Source organism: Crassostrea angulata, chromosome 1, assembly GCF_025612915.1.
Source record: "Crassostrea angulata isolate pt1a10 chromosome 1, ASM2561291v2, whole genome shotgun sequence".
Classification (NCBI taxonomy): Eukaryota; Metazoa; Mollusca; class Bivalvia; order Ostreida; family Ostreidae; genus Magallana; species Magallana angulata.
Window position 1 is genome coordinate 7,195,895 of NC_069111.1, and position 22,140 is coordinate 7,218,034.

The window sequence follows — 22,140 nt, forward strand, 5'->3', positions numbered from 1 at the left end:
GCTTGGATACATAACTGTGAGATAAACATATTTGCTTCTATAACCTTTCACAAAATATCTCTCAGTAAAGGGCTACAGATTAAAGACTTTAGAGCCCTTTGGTCCCCTTTTTTAAGGGGCCAGCCCCTTTTTCTTGATATTAAATGAAAGGACATTTAATTCTAAACAATTTTTGTTCAACAATTGTTCAGAAAATCGTTACCGTTCTGGAGATATATTAGAAAGAAGGTTTTAGGGGCCGATCCCTTATCTCCTTAAAGGGGCCGTTTAACGAAATTTTGAAGGTTGCATATTGTTAAAAACATTAATTTGAACAACTTTTCTTCTGTATTGCATTACAAAATATTTTTTTCTTTCCGAGATATGGGTGATCGATATTTTGGACTTTTGGCCCCTAAAAACCCTTAATTACGTAACACATAATAAAATCATTACATTGCTTGGATACATTACTGTGAGATAAACATATTTGCTTCTATAACATTTCACAAAATATCTTACAGTAAAGGGCTACAGATTAAAGACTTTAGAGCCCTTTGGTCCCCTTATTTGAGGGGCCAGCCCCTTTTTCTTGATTTCAAAGAAAAGGTCTTGTAAATACAAACTTTTTTTACGTTACATGTCTTAACAAAATATTTTTTAGAAAAGAGATAATCAAATAAAACCGGAAAAAATGACGACGTTTTTTCCATCTCAATTTTCGGGTCCAGGCGAGCTTCGGGGCCTTTTAAGTCAGATCAAAATGAAAATAAAATTGCAAATCTACAATCTTTTGTCTACTATTCCTGAAAGTTTGAACTCAATATCTTTTATAGTTTAGGAGAACGTAGAGGGACAAGCGACCCCTCTAAAAATCGCTAAAACGTAAAATTCTCAAAAACGGAAGTGACGTCATCAATATGATAAAAAACCTATAAGGTTTAGATCATTATCTATCAGATCTGAAAGTTTCATGAAAATCGGTCGAGCCGTTTCTGAGAAATCGCGTGCACAAAATTTGTAAGAAAAAAAATTAAAATAATAATAATAATAGGGAAAAAGAAACCGTAGAATAACAATAAGGTCTTCCGTTGGAAACGGAAGACCTTAATAATAAGAAACAGTACGAAAACAATAAGGTCTTCCGCTGGAAACGGAAGACCTTAAATAGATAAATGATATCTTAATCACGCACCGAATAAAGTACAAGTGTAAAAAGTAGGCTTTTTGAGTTTTAAGACCAGTTAGACCATGGCCGAATCAGACACGACTAAACTACATGCTGGGAGGAGGCATGGAGTTGATGAACCCCTGGTATCCCCCGATGTAGTTAGGGTCCGGCATGTCGTCGTCATGGTTACTCTCTCTGGCGTCATCACTGTTGTTGTCGTCACTGTTATGGTCGTTGTTATCATTGTTTCTTTTTTTTTGAGTTTGCATTGGATCCTTGGGAATTCCCGGTCCCATTTTGTGGCTGTATTGCCCTGTCATGTAGAAAAGAGATTGGTATAAACAATTTCATAGCAAATATGTCAATTTTACTAGAAGGAATTAGGCAGTTTTTCTATTCATTTTCTATTACAAAATACGGCAAGAAGATAATACATTTTTAACCATGACCTTAAGTTTCAAGAAATGACCGTGGGTCGTGACACGCCCTAAGGCCATTATAATTATAATTATAATCAATCTTTAACGAAGAAAAAATAGTGTAATATCCTTTATAAGGAACTTCCAAGGTTTCTTACTTAAGGAAGATATAAACCAATTATGTACTTTTTATTCCAATGACATTGAACTTCTAGGGTTAGAGTGTAAACAACATATCTCTAGGTCATGGTTTCGGATCCGTATGGGGCTTGTAGAATTTCCATCTCAAATTTTAACAATAATTTCTGAAAAGTTATTATTTTTGTTTGGCACCTTATACTTCAAATGACATGGGTCTTAAATAATACAAATAAACATTTTAGTCCCCACCTTATTATCTAAGTACGGTAGTTTTCGTATGATTTACATGATCGATAGGTGCCAATTTCCCTAAGTACAAATATGCTCAAGTACTATTATTCAAAGCAATAATTTGATCGAAAAATTAAGAGATCTTGGACACAAATAATTTATATCTTCTGCCAAAAAACGCAATGGATTAAACTTCATCGTAGGAGCCAAAAGACCGAGAGAGAAAAAGCGTTTTCAAATATTTTCATAGTCATAATAAGATTTTTTTAAATATTTCAAATATCATTCATAGCATAAATATAATGGAAAATCGATGTAGAAAATTAGAGTCGAAGATTCTCTTGATCGAATGATTGGTCGAGTACTCGTATACATCCCTGTAGATAACTATCAAAAAAGGAACTAACAAAGATGATGTTGTTTTCTGATCGTGTTCCTCATACATAAACAACAGGTTTAGTGGCAATACAAATTATCAAATTCTAGTTAGAGAATTCGACTTTAATCACCCAGTCGGTCGTTTTAATTTTTTACACACATTTACACTTTGTGTGTTACTTGCCCTACCAACACAAATACTGTTGTTTATAAATAAGAAGCAAAGAGTGCTTTAAAGTTTTATAAGACAACTTTTTGCGGATAAAACTTTTATAAATCATGTCATGCACTTTAAAATTAAGAATAAATGGTGTCAAAAATTTAGCAGACTAACGTCGGCCAGAATCTATTTCAAAATAAATCGATGATGGATAAAAGATTGGATACTTGTATTTTGATAGAATAGTCAGAAGTTGTGTACAAATGTATTTATTAGCCCAGTCCTTGGAAGATAGATAGGTCGTCAAATTCCTGTGTTTGAATCAGTTGCTTAGAATAAATTATTATAATGGTTTTATTCTAATGAGTTTGCATAGTATACATGCAATTTCAGGGGAGGGGGAGATACCTAATCGTTATTTACTAAACAAGAGGTCAACAGGATTTGACGGCCACCCGAGTACCATAGCTCTTAGATTGTCATGTCCAGGGAGTATCATATGTCTGCATTTTATTCATTAATACAATTGTTTTTCTTTTAACTCTGACTACCGCCATATCAGTTGTCGATTTCTATTATTACACTAATTGCTACACAGAAAGCACTATTTATGCTACACCACATTCAGGTACAGTAAAATCTCGGTTTTTGGTTTTTCTCCTACCTGTGCAGGAGTAAAGAAGAGTTTTTAAAAAATTGCATATCTGGCACCACCTTACAAAATACCCGGGTGGTACATGTAAATAAATGAATATCACAATTTACATTTTTCTTACCATAGAGATGCTTTACACCAAAAATGGTAACAATTGACATCTTTTCAAAAAGGAGTTTAATGGACGATGCACAACGACGGACGAAGATCAATGACAATAGGTCACCAGAGTGACTCAGGTGACCTTAAAAGAGGACATGATGAACATATAACATCGCATTAAGATCTTTCGATTGTCGTCTATGGGAGCATTACGGAATATATTACCGTTATCGGTTATAATATTAGTGTTATGTGATGCTTGATTTCGCCAATATTTTTTAATTTAACTTGACATGTGTTTTATACATTTTAAGCTATGAAAAGTGAAATGACACTAATGTTTAACAATTTATAGAGGGTAGTTTGAGTTGAAATCGCTGAATTCAATGAAAAAAAGATAAAACCGTACATAGGAAAAGATGACAGTTTTCAGTGAGTTTGCACCATAATTTTAAAAGTTAGAGACGTTTTGTACTTATTCATGGTTGAAACATTTTATCAAAATTCACTCTAAATGTGATGGTTTTCAAACTGGCCAGTTTAGATGGCCTTTAAATGTTAAAATACACAAATAAAGGATTGCGATTAATTTCTTTATAAAATTGCTTTATTATATAGAAATCAGTAAAAAAAAAATTATGTTTGATTGGAGAGCAGTCGTCGCCATAACTGCCTTGATAGTGTACCTGCATGTTAGTTCCTACAGCATGAATAAAATATTTGCAACATACCAATATCTAAGTTCAATTTGAATGTTTACATATTATTCGTCAAATTTAAACAAATATTTCACAGATTTAACCACACAAATATCAAAGGTGGAGAAACCTTAAGGTTACCTTCAACGCCTGTGAAAGTAGAGATACTATATGGCCAAATTGGCTCGGACCAAAACCCTTAACCCCTGACCCAAGAGCCATATATTTTTACAATTTCAGTAGGAGGTGTCATTGTCGTCATAACAATGCAATTAGTTTTTAAAGCACAGGTGGAAGGAGAAGAAATATATTTTAAAAAATTTGGCCCTCTTTGCATATTAGGCCCCGCCCATGAGAAACCAGGCTTTGTAATGTCATAAATTTCACGATTCACAACTGACCTTGTAGGTTTGAAGAAAACGTTAACACTGGGCGCCCTTGATTTAGCTTAACTGGATGTACATTGGTGTAAACATTTTGTTTTGTATATCAAGTGCACTTAAATGGTGTAGTGTACTTGTACTAGAGAAGTTATAAATAAATATGGCGGAAAGGGGTGCTGTTTTAAAACTATACACGCTATAATTTGCGTCAATTTTGAATAAAGGGGAAAATGTATGTGTTTGATTACTAATTAAAGTTACTTTTATTCTGTTAATTATAATGCTCAATCTGATCACGTAACAAATATATCAAATATTAAACAATAAAAAATATTTATTTTCCTGCCAGGAAAGTAATGCCTCCTCGTGAATATCAATCTATCACGTGATATCGACAGCTAAATTTAGCCTATCATACCAAAACTGGTGAAGGGTCAACATCTTCATAATTGTAATAGTTTCACAAAGGAAAGGATTTTTTTAGAACAGCATAAATTTATCCGATATACGAGTACAAACAAAAGAAAAAAATACAAGCCTGTGAGTAGATATCGAATACTTCCTTTAAAAAAAATGACGTAGACCTGTGTTTTCCCCTATGTGCTATTTATAGATTATATAAGTGTTAATGCAGAAGTAAGGGTATCGTGAATGACAAACGTATTTTACTCATTACACATGTATGTATTTCAAATTAACAACTGTTAAGCATATTAAAAATCAAGTTGGATATTTAATTAGGCAAACAATAACGACCACCTAGTTCTCCGCGGACATGCGCAATGAGGTCGGTTTGCTCTTCCTTCATCAATATTCCTGAAAAGCCTATTTTCTGGCAGGAAAATTAACAATTAAAAATCTATATCTTTGAAACGAGATGGAATTCACCCTTGTAATTTACAGACTAAGGATAACTTTTATAAGTAGACAAACACATGCGTTTTCACTGTCATTCAAAATTGACGTAAATTATAGCGTGTATAGCTTTAACAGACAATCTGTTGTTCAGCGACAATGCAAGGCTTTTTTCTCATATATATGCAATAAAATAAAGGCATTTAAATTTAATTGCTTTCATACAAAAGACAACTTAATTGCAACTTCCAATCCGTAATATTACTTTAAATCATTTCTCAAGTTTCTAATCAAAACATTTGTCCGCCATATTGGTTTCACCTAACAACACATGCCCCTGACTCGATGTAGAAAAGTGCAAACCAAACCGCTACTCCACTGCACTTGATTTACAAAAGTGTACACGCTGTACACCTTTTTGGAAAATAAAGCGCGCCCATTGTAAAATTGTTAACGGGAGGCTGATGACAGAGGACGCACGATGACAGACGAAGACTAATAGGTAAACTAAGTGTTTCAAGTCGTTTAAAAATTGAGTCAAAAAGCTTTTTAATATCATCTAAGTCTAGAGCCTTTTACATGTGTTGGCCATAGTAAAATGCTAATAAGATTTTTTTCATGCATATAACCGTTTTTTCACTGCATCGATTTAATCAAAATTATTAAACGGTTTATAAGACATTTACAAATTAACATTTTTACAAGGGATTTCATCAGATTTTTTTTATTTTCGTCAAGAAATTTTCTGTTGTGAATAAAGTCTGGTTTTTAACCGACATGCAATAACAAGGCATCAGTTACTAATAAGTCAGTGAAAATAGAAAACCAAAACTTAAAAAAAATTTTTAGGGGACTTACTTTCTAGTCAGTAATTTAAAGGCGGCAACTCCTGCAGCGGCGCCCACAATGCCTGCTACCGCCACAGCTGCCGCTTTCCAGGTCGACACAGAACAGGTAGGTTTGTTGTTCATTAAAAGGCATTCTCTGAGAACTCCACAGCTCAGCTTGTCACAATCTAATGCCAAAGAATAAATTATTTCAGTTTGATAAATCCTAGACCGTAAATTCGATTGACAGTTCTTAGAGGTACGTTTTATGACATTGAAAATATAATAAATTGAGGCGCACACAAAGATGCGCTGGTTTAAATTATAAATGCAACTTCCTGACACTTCTCTACATGATATCTCCAAACAACCAAATTATATCTATTTTAGATATGTAATATTTAATTCTAATTTTTTCCCATCAATTTACTGATCTAAAAGGTAATATGCATAAATGTATATATTACAATAAGCAACTTTTGTTACGTTTCAACTTTAATACTCTTAGGCCACACAAAGTTGATTTCTTGGTCTTCGGATTCTATGCCAAAAAAATATTTGGGCGAGCGGGTGATTATTTAATTTTAGAGTTTAAAAAAGGAAATTTGAAAATTTTTGGGCGACGTAAAAAAAAGGGCAAGCGATTACATTTTATTTTTAAAATGTCATTTTTTCCGTTGGTATACATGTAAAACGGTGACTGTATTCGCCCTTGTATCAGACCCTCCTGATCGTCAATTTTATTCACACATCGGGCATTATTTACTTGTAAACCTTGCTTACAATCTACCAGGAATTTATTGGTATGACCAAAATAAAAAAGCACACTCATGACCAAAAAAAAGAGAACCAAAATGAAGCGAAAACGGTACTAAAATTCTGGGTGAGGAATTTTTTTTAATTAATATTATTGTTTTAAAAGCCCTTACGTACGTCCGCACGGATCCAGCGATCAAGAAATCAAATAAGTGTGACCTTAAGTATACTTTTCGTATTTTTCAGCACGGAGGCCCTACATTTTACATTTGTACAACGATACCTTCATTAGCATACACAACTAAATGTATAGCTGCTCTGGGCCTTGTTGTTACATTTGTACAACGATACCTTCATAATACACAACTAAATGTATAGATGCTGTCATCCTTGTTCCGTGCGAATTGGAGACGTAGCACTGGTACCTTCCCATATCGGCTGCCTGGACGTCTTTGATAGTAAGGGAGGGGTTCTGTGGAGTCCCCCCTATATATTTCCCAGACATACTGGTTGATATGAAGATGATATGTATATGAATACCATTTCACCATTACTACTGGTGGGTATGATGCCGAAAAATTGCATGGCAATGTCACGTTGTTGCTCGCATTTACAGAATATGTGTAAGATCCCATCGGTACCAAATTTGGATAACCTGTTCAACAAAGTTAAGAAATTTATATAATATATTGGAACATCTTTCCAAGTGAAGCCGCGATCAAAGAAGAAGATATATTGTCTTTTAATATCAGCCATAAATTCCAAAGTTGTTTAAAATATCATTTTTTTTCTATGAAATACACCATCTTGAATATGCGTGCATATATAGTACCAAGTTATACACTTTTATCATGTTTTCAAAAGAAAGGATAATGACGTTAACTTATTTTCACATTGTCTAATTAGGTAACTCTTATATCTGTTATATATTCTTTATTTCTAGGTTCTCTTATGAAAATAAATGTTTCATTTCAATTTTTGTGATATTTTTAAAAACACTTTCATATATAGCAAAATATGACTGAAACTGCACCTAAATCTTTATATGGAAATTATTTGTTGCTATTCAGACTTCTACATTCTATGTGTTAACATTTTAAAAAAAATCTCTGTTCTTTAAACCTGGCCTCAGATCCAGATGTATCATAGTTGCACTCTGGCCAATTCCTGCCGTATTTTGCGCCTGACATCTGTAGTTTCCTACATCCGTTACTTGAAAGTTCTTTATGGTCAGATAGGTGGTACCGCTAGCGCTGTAATTCGAAGTATCTCCAGTGTTTACCACTGATGTGACACCATTTTTCTGGTATAACCAGGTGATGGAGTAGCTCGTTGGACTTGAGACGTGACAATCAAGTTTAGCTGTAGACCCTGGCGAATGTTGAACACTACTATGAGGCCCTAGCCTTACATCGGGCAAACCTGCAGTTACAAAAGTGTAGCAGTTTGTTAAACGAATATATGACTCATAACCTACCCCATAATCAATAGAGATATCAAACACTACAATTCTGTATTAAAATCATAGTAACTTATTTCATGATCTTATCATTAATCATTAGAAAACAAATTTGAAGATGGGTGGATAAGGCGTGTAAAATGCCCATACACGGTCGGACAGGCGACCAAAAAATTAAAGTATCAACAAATCTAATGGTTTTTTTTTAAATAATTTAAAACAATATATATTTAACGAATCATTGATTTGTAACCTGTAAGTATGTTCAATACTCGGAATATGTTGACTCAAACAGGCGTATACGTATCAAAACCTGCAAATATTGTCATTTTTTAGAACTTCAAGGCATTTTCTTTTATAGGTTGGGTCTGTGCTCCATATTTTTCTCATAGTCCAATTAAGGTCTAATGGAAAACAAACAGATTTCAATCAACAAAAACGTGGAGAGATGACCCACTATACATTAAAAATATCATTTTGTATCCCAACAACTGAACGTATTGAAAAATAATACAAGTCCGGTAATTCGTGACCTTAGCTACACATAATATTAAGAAAGCCGCCTTTATTGTGTCTGAAATGGCTCAGTGGTTAGAGTACCTGGCATAAGCTAACCGTATATATCTAGGGTTTTTATGTTACAGGTTCGATACCACCAAATTTTCCGACAATATTGTCTTCCGTCTTCAGCGGAAGACCCTTCTATTATTCTTCGGTTTCTTTTTCAATTCTATTATTATTAGGGTCTTAAACGGAGTTTAAAAATTGATTTTTCCGGAAATTTTGATTCCGCGTCCTTGGTTTAAAAAATAGTGTAATGTTCAAAGTAAAATTAACTCGTACCAAAAATAAATGTTAAGTCGTCCTTGAACGCATTCGGATCTTTTTGTTAAGTCGATCTTGAAATCAGAAAGGGTTTTGTTAATTCGTACTTAAAATCATTCGGATTTTGTTAAGTCGTACCGGGAATAATTCGATATTTTCATCCTTTTATCTTAGTTACTCTTGTTATTGGTTAAAGAGCTCTGCTTCTTACAGGAACTTCCAGCTTTACTTCCGACATTAACGGAAGATCCACTCGTTGCTTTGCAACGAGCTTTGCTCTAGTTATTATTATTATTCGTTTTTTTTTCCTTACACATTTCGTGCAGAAGATTTCTCGGCGATTACTCGTTCGATTTCCTTTAAATTTTCAGTAAAGATGCCCCGCCGTCTAAAGTTTGTACCGCCGGAATTCTTTTTAGATTCACTTCCGTTCGGAAGTTATCGTCATTTTACGATTTTTAAAAGTGAGATTTGATGACAGGTTTTTCAAAAATGAGTAAAGATATAAGGCTGAAATTTTCAGAGATGATAGACCTACTGTATTTCTGGTGCGACACACTCAAGAAAATGTATGCCGTCACTTCCTTTCGTCATAGGAAGAAAATTTTAAAAATTTAATTTTTCGACTTTTTTATTTTTTAATATTTCTTTTTTATATTTTAACGGTTGGTAGTGACCCTCTTACTGATTCAAAATATGTAATTTGTTTTAAAATCGATCTAGGCGTTCTCGAGAAATTAAGCGTCAAAGTCCTGAAGCGAGAGCCCGAGTACATTTGTAGCTGTGGACATGGCTCAGGCGACCCGGGTTCAAGCCCCGAGTGCCGACATTTTTTTTTCTTAATGTTTTGCATAGATTAACAACTTCGTGTTAAAAGTCGTCTTTTCTACTCAAAAATCGGACGGAAGACCCACTCGTTGCTCGCAACGAGAACAATCTAGTTTTTCTTATTTTTTGTTAAATATATTAAAAACTGACTATAGTTAGAAATTTGCTTTTGCAAAGTTGTATTATAATATATTTGAATAGATTTAATTGGGGAAAAATAAATTTAAAATTGTATTTCACTACTAAACCGAATGGACATTTGTGCCATCTTATTCCCCCATCTTCAAATTTAGAAAACTAAAACTTTATCTGTGATTTTAAAATGTGAAGCTACATACAGCAAATAACTCTCCAAACCATACTAAAAAGAGTCTGAAAAAAAGTCATTTAAGCATTAAATCATCATTTTACGAAGTATGTAGCATCATTACTGCAGCGGTACACACACACATATTGAGTAACGCGCGTTTGCGAGAAATGTATATGCACATGAATACTGTTGCAGTTACATGTATGAGACTATATATAGACTGATTCGATGACAAAATATCATAACGTCTTTATCAAGCGTTGAAATACGTTTTTGATCTGCAAATGCCGATTCAAAGGAAAAGGAAAGTAAAAAAAAAACATATTTTAAAAAGAGATGTTTGTAAAACACGTATGCCCCCCTCCCTTAGAAACATCTGCGAAAAAAATGAACGGAACCTACATATAAATAAAATTCCAAGGCAAATAACTCTGTCAAAGAATGTTTGATTGCACCGAAAATTAAATTTGACCTAGATATTATTATGATATACCTGTATACCAAATTTCATTTCATAATGTGCATCCTATGCGAAGAAAATGAACGGAAACAGCAAATAATTGAAATATTTCTACGCCCAAGGGGCACAACTCTGTTGAAAATTGCTCCATCTTATCCAAAATGGAACCTGACCTAGATATTATTATAATAAACCTGTATATTCAATTTCATTTCAATATGTGCATTCTTTGCGAAGAAAATGAACGGAAACTGCAAATAATTAGAATTTTTCTACGTCCAAGGGGCACAACTTTGTCAAAAAATTCTTAATCGTACCCAAAATTATATTTGTCTTAGATATTATGATATACCTGTATACCAAATTTCATTTTTTAATTATGTGCATTCTGTGCGAAGAAAATGAACGGAAACTGCAAGGAATGGAATTTTTCTACGTCCAAGGGGCACAACTCTGATGCGATCGTTCCCAAAATTGAACTTGATCTAGATATTATTATGATAAACCTGTATACGAAATTTCATTTCAATATAGGCATCCTTTGCGAAGAAAATGAACGGAAACTGTTGGTGGACCGACCGACAGACAACATCAAAGCAATATGCTCTCCCGTCTTCGAAGAGGGTCATAATTATACAATGAAGTGGTTTAAATTACAAATGTATGGTTTAAATGCTGTTTTGAAGATTAACTACATAATTTAGCTTTAATGCACGACTGAAGTTAGAGAAATCGCATTTACTCGAGGTTGACAAGACGTAGAACTCTTTTGTATTTAAACTAAAACAATAACCTTTTTAACTTTACTCCATCTATTCCAGTTTGGTTTACATGTACAATGTACACAGTGCACTTAAACCTGCTGAATATATACAATAAAAAAACACCGAGTTATGCCTTTTTCTGCTATTCAAATATCCGACGAACCAAAATTGACAATGTTTAGGCTCACAAGTCAATCTAAAGAATAAATATATATGTATTCATAAATATATGCATTTTTGTTAAATAATTAACATCTATTAATCTGCTGTTATTCAATGTTGTAAAAGATCTCGAGAAATACTTTTATTTTAAGTCAAGCTCTCCGCTAACTAAATAAGAAGGTTATAATTGTAATTGGGGTGTTTAAAATACATTCTCTACTTTTACAATATTATGCTATGCTATGGTATGCGATTTAAGTGATATACTATGAGATTTCAATGCCGTGTAATGAGATTTGTATGCTATCCTATGAGGAATTATATTGAAGGGTTCAATGATATGGTATGGTATGGTATGACATTCCAACAAAAACGCCTCCTTACACGGAAGAGTTTTAAACATTTAAAAGTAAAACTATTAGAAGCAAAAGTTACCCACTAATCTGCAATGTGAACATTTATTCTTTTTTAATAAAAGCATTTTAAACCGAGTTAAAACCATGTTCTATGTTATGCTATGGTATGATATGACGAATAAGAATCTATGAGATTGTATGCTATGCTATGAGGTTTCAGTACTATGCTATGGTGTATGTTGTAAAAGATATGCTTGAAATGACTGTACTAATTATGTCGAGACATTTTCTTTGATTGTTACGAAACTTTGCATCCGTTGACAATTGCCAAAACTACACGGAGATTCCTCGAACACTAATCTCCGATTTGAGATTTCAACGTTCATGCTCCGTTTGAGGTTGGTTTGCAATTTAGAGGAATGTCAAATACAAAAGAACGGTCTCAAATTGATACGGTTTCAAAATTTCCATAGTTTGCCGTTTAGATCAAATATCATGACTTGCTAATACTGACGCTATGTTGATTAAACAAACCGGAATAGATGGTATGACGTCATAGATTAATTTTCAATGGCAGCTCCCATAATGGCGGAAATTTAAATTAATCGATCGATTTGTTTTATTTATTCATTGTTCCAGGGAAAACAAATATGCTTTACAAATAAACAATGTAGCAGTTGATGATTATTTGATTTATTGTACAACATAGTTTTGTCCCCTTTTAAGTTAGATAATTCCATCTGAGGTACAAGCGGCCTTAATTCCACATCGCCTAAGCAGTAATATGCAAAAGTAAGCATTTCTGTTTTATGCCATTAAATAAAAACACATTGGAAAGGTAGTACAGTAAACCTTGAATTTTTTTTCGAATTTCTACACATATAAACGTCAAGCCCCTTCATTATTTACGTTTAATGAAAGATTTCTTAAAATTCTCTCTAAAATTCTATTTTAAAATTCAACGTCAAATTCCACTTAATCCTACTTTTGAGATTAATGATTTGACACTTCTAGAAGAAGACTTTTCAAAAATGCCAACAAGTCCTCAATGATTCATAATTATCTCCCCTCGAAAGAGGGTATGTCCTTTCATTTAAAAAAAAAATTGAATACGCTTCTTCTACGATTACTTTGTGTCTAGTTTAATAATTAAAATTGGCCTACCAATTCTGGTAAAACAATTTAGAAAACATGAAAAATTTAGACGGCCAGAGAGACAGACAAATAAGTTTTCAGCTAAGGGGAGCTGATACGAATCAAAGTATTGAAAGCCGGGCTCTTTTTGGTGTGTCTTTATGCATATTGTGTAGTATTGTGGAAAATTCATTCGCATTGTATGTGTCAAAAATGCATAGTCTTGTTTTTAAAACACGTTATTAATAAGAAAATTTTAAAAGATGGATAATTCTGTCAATTTTTTTTAAAAAGAATGAAATGCCAACACTTTTGACAAAACGTGGCTCTTTGTGTAACTATCTGGTATTGCGGAAGCTTTTACTTTGACGCTGTTTGGTTTTATGTTTACTTTTAAAGTTACTTTTTTGAAGCTATTTATAGTTACATTGGCAATTTGTCTGCCTACGGCCAGGACTTTCAGCAGAGCCCGGTTAAAACGATATTAAATCACCACACAATGATTTTGAACTCTTGGTTTGTGTCTGTGTAACCAGATAGCCATGCTTTGACCTTGATTTGTTGGTATAGTTATTACAAATTGGTCACTATGATACTTATATTTGGTAAGATTCTGCGCAATGAAAAGTGGTAAGGATAAATAACAGAATGAAATTGTTGACCTTTGTAGCACTGCGTAGTATTCCTGAATGATGTTGTACAACCAGGTACAATAATGTCCAAATTGGGAGTTTATAAATAAGTTTGAAGAGTCTGTGTCTGCATAGATAGGTCTTGTACTCTATACTGAGTTATGTTTCGCATGTTTTATATATTCTTTGTAACCTTTTGAACCATGAACTCATGTAAACTTTTATATATGACCTTTTAATATTGTACTTAAGCAATGCGCCATACTCAGGAGACTCAAAGCCTGCATCTCAACAATCTTAGTCTTAAATGTTGTTATTAAATCAAGTACACAATTCGGGCACAGTAAAACCCAAATTAAAAATACAAGTTATCAACAAATTGTCATTATTGGCGATCCTGTGTCTGCAATGAAGGCCCATAAAGCAAGTTAGCAATGTGTTGCTTTTTCCATCTATTTAACCTTTGCACCTTAAAGCCACGTAAGAACGAAAGTATTATGCGTAAGCGATGTCTCATACCCTGGTGGGGGACTCAGAGACCCGGGACTCGGAGACTCAAAACCTGCATTCATACTCTTAGATAAACAGTTCTGACAGTTTTGTTTCTTTAATATTTAGAAAAAAAAATATAACTCTGGAATTTGAACACTAAATTTTCACTTATGGTCATCGTAGATGGGCCGAACTGTCATAAGTGAAATGATATAGTCCCCTGTAAAATGATGTTTGATAGAATTTCTTATTTTGGGGTTTATAATTCTATTTGAGATTTTTTGATAGAACTTAATTATTTAAAAAAGGCTCAGAATTTTTTTAGTATCAATTTGGATGTGAAATTGGGGATTTTGATTTAGATTTTGAATAAGAGATCTTTGATTTGGACTGCTTTTAATTGATGTTGTAACTGCTTGATAAACAACAATTGGACTTGGTGATTCCTAAGTTGAGTTGAACCTCAAGGAGATCAAGAAGACGAACGGCTTACATCTGAAGTTACATAAAGATATGCGACTTCGAATATGTCGTCTTAAAGTTGATTTTTTAACATGGGTATATCTATATATCTTAGTATGTTGTATGAAGAAATACATTACACATTGACTACTAAAATTGGAAATTTTGAAAAGCGGGTACAATACATTGCAAAACAAGATCACTGCTAAGCAGGCATCCATAATTACCACATTTTGTTTGTTGTGTACAAGTTCATTAAGAGCGTTTTCTTTTGGAACTCGAGTTTTCACTCTATATACCCACCTCTTGATGCTCATGCACAAATCAGGACGAACGGAAAAATCAACTCTATGTACTCTCCAAAATGGAGGTTGTCAATAACATTATGCACCGTAAATTTGAATATTTAAATTTCGAATAAAAATGAGATGTGTATGTACTTTTTCATTAATTTTTCCTTAAAAACATCAAATAAAATTATATAATACTTCAGATTGTTGTGTTTACACTAGCATTTGAAAGTTGTGTTCCCCATTTGTACATTTTAAAAAAGGAACATCAGGTGTCGGTAATGAACTTAACTTTAATCATTAAAATAAAAAAATAATAAGTTAAATTTAAAATTAATTTTGTTATAAAGAGTTCTTACAATTTTTATAAGAATCAATAACTTTTATATAAATCGAAAATAGAAACATCATACCTTACTCGGTATCTGTACACTGTTTTTGAAAGACGTTTAGATAGAATTCGTTGTAAAACAAACAAATAGTAAAATATAAAATAATTATTTGTTTCAATTTTTCTTTAAAGGGTACCTGCAGTGCCGGTCAATTTTTGATATAATGGAGATCTATCTGTAAAAACATCATCCTGAAAATTTTACATCGATCGCATAAGTAGTTTTCGAGATATTTGGGGAAAACCCGATTTCACACCTGAACGAGTTTTGAATCAAGCCGTTTTGGCGCGAGATGAACTGTGACGTCACGGGGTCAACGCCGCTGTATGAGAAACAGGAATATCGTATGAAAACTGTTCGTTTTCTTGCATTGTTTAATCGATATATGAACATTTTTTTCTGTTATTTTGTTTCCGTATCAACCCTGGATGACTAATTATACTGTCGTTTGAGTTTAACCCGTATTTTATCGAACAAAAATGCCGAATTTGGACAATTGTTTGCTTCATGAATTTCGTCAAATGTGTAACACATTTTACATATAAATGCACACCATATGTAGCAAAATGACAATTAATCAAAGCATTATTGTTATACGAAACATATTTTGTTAATATTGTCATTCTTTCGAATGATTTCTCAGTGACATTATTAACTGATTATAATAATAATATTGATGATACATAATGATATTTCGTAAAAGGTAACTCGGGGTCTATTCCTCGTATAAGGCATAACATTACAAATGATGTCGCCCGATTATTCAATAATATTGATATCGGACCAATAACAATCAAAAAAGTATGCATTCTTTAACAAACAAACACGGGATTATAAACGGATCAAGGCGAAAGTCCAAGATGGCTGCATGCATGATTATGTCTGTCTCGTATTCTTTAAAAAAAACGATAATGGAATTTAATTTTACATTTATTTACATCCTTTGTCAAAATGTTCCAGTTTATTTAGATTTCATAATGATTCGTTGTCAGTATTACAATTTAAGCTATACGGAGTTATAAAGCGTTTAATTGCTGACCATAGCGCTCGAAAAAAAGTTGCACTTTATTAAATAACAAATTATAAATCCGAAATAATTACTTGATCACATAAAAAAGGTTTCAATTGCAGAATTGTAAATTTTTGTCATTATTTAAGTGATAAGATAAGTAACAATAAAGGCATTTACTTCGAACATTAGATTTACTATTCAATAGTATCATGCATGCTTCTTTAATCACTGATTGTCGGACTATACACGTTTTAGCTGACGAATGCTTGATTTTACACAGTCTAATTTATTTTTCTGTTTTATCTTTTAACAATTGAGTAGCTAATTATACACAAATCAATTTACCAGTCTAGAGGTGTGAAACCCTCTCTTTGTTCACCAGACTCGTGTACCTTGTGTATACATACCCCAGATACACGTGTGTCTGGAGCAGTGGCTTCGTTAGTTTACCTGTTTACCTGTGTCATTATCTCGGATCACTCGTGTGTGAAAGGATATTATGTAATCAATAAATTGAATAATGAACATAAATTTGCCCATGTAAGCGTTTTAAGATATCGTATTCATCGGTAAAAAGGCGACGAGAATAACAAATTTTAAAATCCTTTAAAAAGAAATCAGATTGTAATAAAATAATAACGGATACAAATTTCTAGATCTACAATACTTAAATTAACAAAATACGTCAAAACGTCAGACCTATATCAATCATTTTGGCTGAAAAATCGAATTTAATTTGTATAGCTTTGTAAGGAAATTTCCGTCGTGTTGACCTCGTGACGTCACTTCCGCTGAAGCCTCGTTATCGCCTAATTCTGTTTTCTCTTGATTAGATTTCCCAAAGCAGGTAAAAATAGCCACTTTGAAGGGGCGTAACTTCATTATTTTTGCACCGATTTCGATGCGGTTTTTTGCATTAAATTTTGGTAAATAAACTCTTTAACATATGTTTCACATCGGCTGGGCTGCAGGTACCCTTTAACTATGTACAACATATGTGGGTTTTTTTTATAATTACTTACGTACTCAACGATATAATACGTAAATTTAAAATCTTGAAGTCGTCTGGTGCATCCGTGTCCGCCATGTTGGAGAGTCCTTACCCTCCTTAGATAAAGTAAACTCTCGCTGTTTATCTCAAAAACTCGCGACTAGATACCAAACTCGAGTTCCAGAAGAAAATCCTCAATGTTATATACTTTAGATTACGTTGGGTATCTCGAGAAATGTTTTACTGATAATTTTAATCAAAGTAGTGAAGAGCTGGCGGGAGTTGATTTTATTAACCGGGTTTTCAAACGGAAAAATACGGTTATTAAAATGGTGAAAATGTCGGGGCGGCTGCCAAAAGGGTATCCTCATTGTATGGATAACTCCTCTTACAGTTTTCAAGATAGGAAATTGTTCTTTTGCAGATCAGTTGAACATATACCAGAGGTACGTGTGCATAAATTCAAACATTGTTCTTGGTCAAGTTTGATATTGGGTTCGATCGAGCAATTTTCGACAGAGTTATGGCGTTTTGACGTAGCAAATTCGAGTTATTTGCAGTGTCTGCTCATTTTTTTCGCAGAGGGTGCACATATTATATGAAATTTGGTATGCAGGTTTATCTAAATAATATCTAGGTCAAGTTTGATTTTGGGTATGATAGAGCAATCTCCGACAGTTATGCCCCTTGGACTGACAAAAATTCCAAAGATTTGCAGTTTACGTTCATTTTATTTGTGGATGTTTTCAAGGGAGGGGGGCATAAGTTTTTCACAAACATATCTAGTTCAAAGTGCGTTGTAACACAATAAATAGAATAATACCTGTAATTATTATAAAGTATGAATTCATAAAGTAGACGAAAAACACTTGGCTTTGCCTTTTTAAAAAGGGAACGTGATCAGTTAATGAACTTTTTTACCTGGCACGTAACAGATGGGGTCTGTAATCCCTCCTGGACAATGACACACGTATTTTCCAAACTGGTCTTCACAAGTTCCCCCATTTAGACAAGGTTCCCCAAGACAATCATTGATATCTACAAAATAAATTGTAAATAAAATATATATTTTTTTACTGTATATAATATTTTGTTTTCCTTTTTAATTTGGTTTTCAAAATTCAACTTAAGAAAAACAAATTGATACCATCTGCACACGTCCTATTGGATAATTCCTCCGCTATGAGATTGAGCACGTGAAATGTGGTCAAATATGTGTAGTCGTTGTGTGTAGCCACTGAGCGAAGCACCTGGAAATCTACACCTGTCCCAACACCGACGCAGAAGATGGTGACTCCCATTGCTTTTAGACGTTCGGCCTCGTCAGTAAGAGGGCTTTGGCCATCTGTGATTAAAACTGCTATCTTTACTGCATCCGATCTTGCACCTCTAGTTGTTGTAAAAGAGTACATTCGGGCATAGTCAAGAGCACTACCTATGCTTGTTCCACTAAAATATTGATCGAAGAAACTGATGCTAGCAATAGCTGACTGAATACTTGACACAGTTTGATATCGGTTCAAGGGAAAGATTTCTCTTGCAGACGATTCAAAATTTACCACGCTAAACTGATTTGTATCGCTTCCAACACTGAATTGGCCGACAATGGTGCTTACAAAAGATTTGATCCGCTCGAAATTGTGTTGGCCAATGCTGCTAGGTTCGTCATCAAGAAGAAAAACGATGTCCCCTTTTGAGGCACACGATCCTAAAAAAAGTTAAATAATTTCATTTGTCATGATATGGTTCCGATACTTCTCATGTCATTTTTTATGATGACTACATCTTCGTTCGCATACTGTCTTGAGATTTATGCCGCTTACCTGCTGGGGTTTTTTGGAGGGGGGGGGGGTGTCTTAAGCCCAATTAACGAAATGTATGTAAAGTCGAGGGCTTGCCATGATCAAAAGAAATAATTCTCTAACCTGGCTGTTAGGTGAGGTGTATTTTCCTATGCTTTTTTTTAAAAGCAATGACCGCCAGTTTACAAATGCAGTTTTTGAATCAGATTCAAAGTATAAAAGTTTATAAAATCTAATGGTATAGACTAAACGGTGCAAAAATATTTTGTGATGGTATTATTTCTGAGAAGAAAATGTATCGTTATTCATGTTTTTAATCTTTTTAACGTGTTGAAGATTGACACGTCAGGATAAAACTATAGCTACAGGAGGTTAAGGAAAAAATAACCTGTTATTTAATAATCGAGTCAACCTTGAATTTCACGTATTGTAACATGTTGACATTTTATGAGTTAACATGCAAACGAGTTAATCTGTGTCCAACTTGGCTGTGAATTGCATTACTGAGTTAGCACATGCTACGATTTTATGTACAGTGTATATCGGGCTCGGTGTTCTGTCTTTGTACCTACTTGATTAAATGTAGTTTAGATTTGAGCATACTTTTGTACAATTGCTTTCCAAAAACCTTGCCTGACTAAACAAATTTATTTAATAGATGCATGCATGTATCAATTAGGCTATCTTATCAGAAATGAATTTTAATTTTCGCTGCTGAACATGTACATATATATCACTCAAAAATCAATTACTTTATCAATTCAATTTTTTAGGAATGTACACATATCATATCAGTGCGTGTAAGCTTAAAAGCTGGAGATTAAATAGTCATTTTTTTTAAAATTTGTATTTGTTATATTAAGATGCAAAATCAACTGAAGGGCATTTTTAAAAATCTCCAACCAGTTTCATTTATTATATAAAGTTACGAAAAGTGTCTGTTGCAAAATAAGTGGGAGCGGGAAGCAGTCCCCCTTACCCCAACCCCCGATGCTACATGCCTGTGATGTAAACACAAGGTGCGCTTTGGGGTATTCGCATGATCCCAACGGACTCGTCCACTAAACGGCGCGCAAAAACTAAGAATGAGACATTATGGCGCGAAGTCCTGCTTTACCATTCATGCAACGGCTGAGATCTTGATCCAACTGTTTAAATTAACCCATCCATTGGCAGAGATCCATGGGGAGGGGGTCAGATGATTTTTTTTGACATTTGTTTAGTAACAGCTACATACATGTATACGAGTAATATAATCTATCGAATTAACAAACACACTTGATTCGTAATTGTTAAATGTAGTAATGTACATTTAGTAAGGCACGAGAATTATGACCCCTTTTCAGGATTTATGAAATCGCCCAACTAAACGAAAATCCGGTCACACCCCGCTTTGGCGATTTAGTTCCTCCAGTAAAAACTCCAGCTGTATAAATTTTTATTTGTTTTAATCCAAACAGATAACTTTCTTAAATAATGATAATTTAACAACAATTCTTACTGACATTGTAATAGACAATATGTTACAACTTGATGCGATGACCCCCCCCCCCCTTAACCACCGTTAAAAATGGTGGAATGCTGATCTATTTTTAAATCAGGATTACATACGTGCATTGTATGGTGAACATCCCTTTTACCTGTAAACTCTTGCTCGCTGTTTTTATTACATCCCATATATCATTTTCATCAATTCTGAATGTAAATGCTGCGCCTTAAACATGCATCAGTTAATCTTTTTTGTGAATATCATGATATTGCTTGCTCCCATTGTCTGCACTGTTTCGAAGAATGCAACTTTAAAACCTTAGATATGCCTGACGTAATGACGTCAGGCAATAAAATATACGAAATATGATAGCGTAGCAACATTAATATTGAAACTTGATGTCAGAAATCGAGAACTTAGGAGTATCACCCATGCTTGCGGGACATAATTTATATTTTCACTTTCAAAATTTTTATTCGTTTGTTTCATTTACTTAATTTTTTTTTTTAATATATTTTTTCGACTAGAGTTAATGTAAATTATTAAGGATTTTGTTTCAGTGTTATATATTGCCCCCCCCCCCCACTTTTACTGTAAATGGAGAATACTTTATATAGTTCTGTTCCTTCGTTTGTCTATACATCAATCTGTTTGCATTTCCGGTTATCATAAATAAATTTTACAGCAAACTTTTTTTTAAAAAAGATCTTCGATTTTTACGATGATTTTAAAAAAGTCTAAGTGAAAATTATTATTAAGAAATAAATCAAGGTTTTAAGTAATGGTGATTCTTCCTTTCGGAGGACTTCTGTCTACATGAGCCAAACTCTTCACTTAATGGTTTTTATTACACAAGGATGTTTATACAAATATTTTCTTTTCTTTTTTTTCTTTCTTGACTTAAGAATTTAATTTTTTTTTCTCCGTTACCAATGCATCGGGACAATATATTAACAATAACATTGATTTTGGTATTAATACATGTATCAGCTGCTTAATTATGAATAAAAAATAGGAGAGGATTCCTGGCCTTCTTATGAATTATGTAATTATAAATCATGGTAAGTAAAAGGCTATCCCCTCTTCGCATTACGGTTCTTGTTGATTGTTTCATTACTTCATATTTTAAAAAATCATTAAAATAATTTTGATTTTTAGCATCGAAAACGAATATTTTAGCCATCAATGTAAATTAGATAAACGACAGTGTCACTATATTGTATTAATAATCATTATGATAAAGAAATAAGAGAACATACTATACTCACCATCTACATAGGACAAAAGACTGGACCATATAATCATTACCACAATATTGAATACTTTCATTCGTCGCCTATCATTGCAGGAAATCATGTTTATGTTGGTCTTTGGCCTTCGGGCTAAATGTGCACCTTTTGCAAAGAACTGTCGATTTAAATACAAGTTGGCCAATATATTTAAAGAGGGGTGTTTCTTTTCAAAGATCACTCGTTGGCGACCAAATAAACGTCATCACCACAATGGGACCAGTACAAAAACAATC

The 22,140-nt window shown here is 33.4% G+C and overlaps 1 pseudogene; it reads right to left on the reverse strand.

Moving 5' to 3' along the window:
• Positions 1 to 1,254: 1,254 nt before the first annotated feature.
• LOC128187026 (uncharacterized) lies at positions 1,255 to 21,971 on the reverse strand (annotated as a pseudogene).
• Between the last annotated feature and the right edge of the window lie 169 nt (positions 21,972 to 22,140).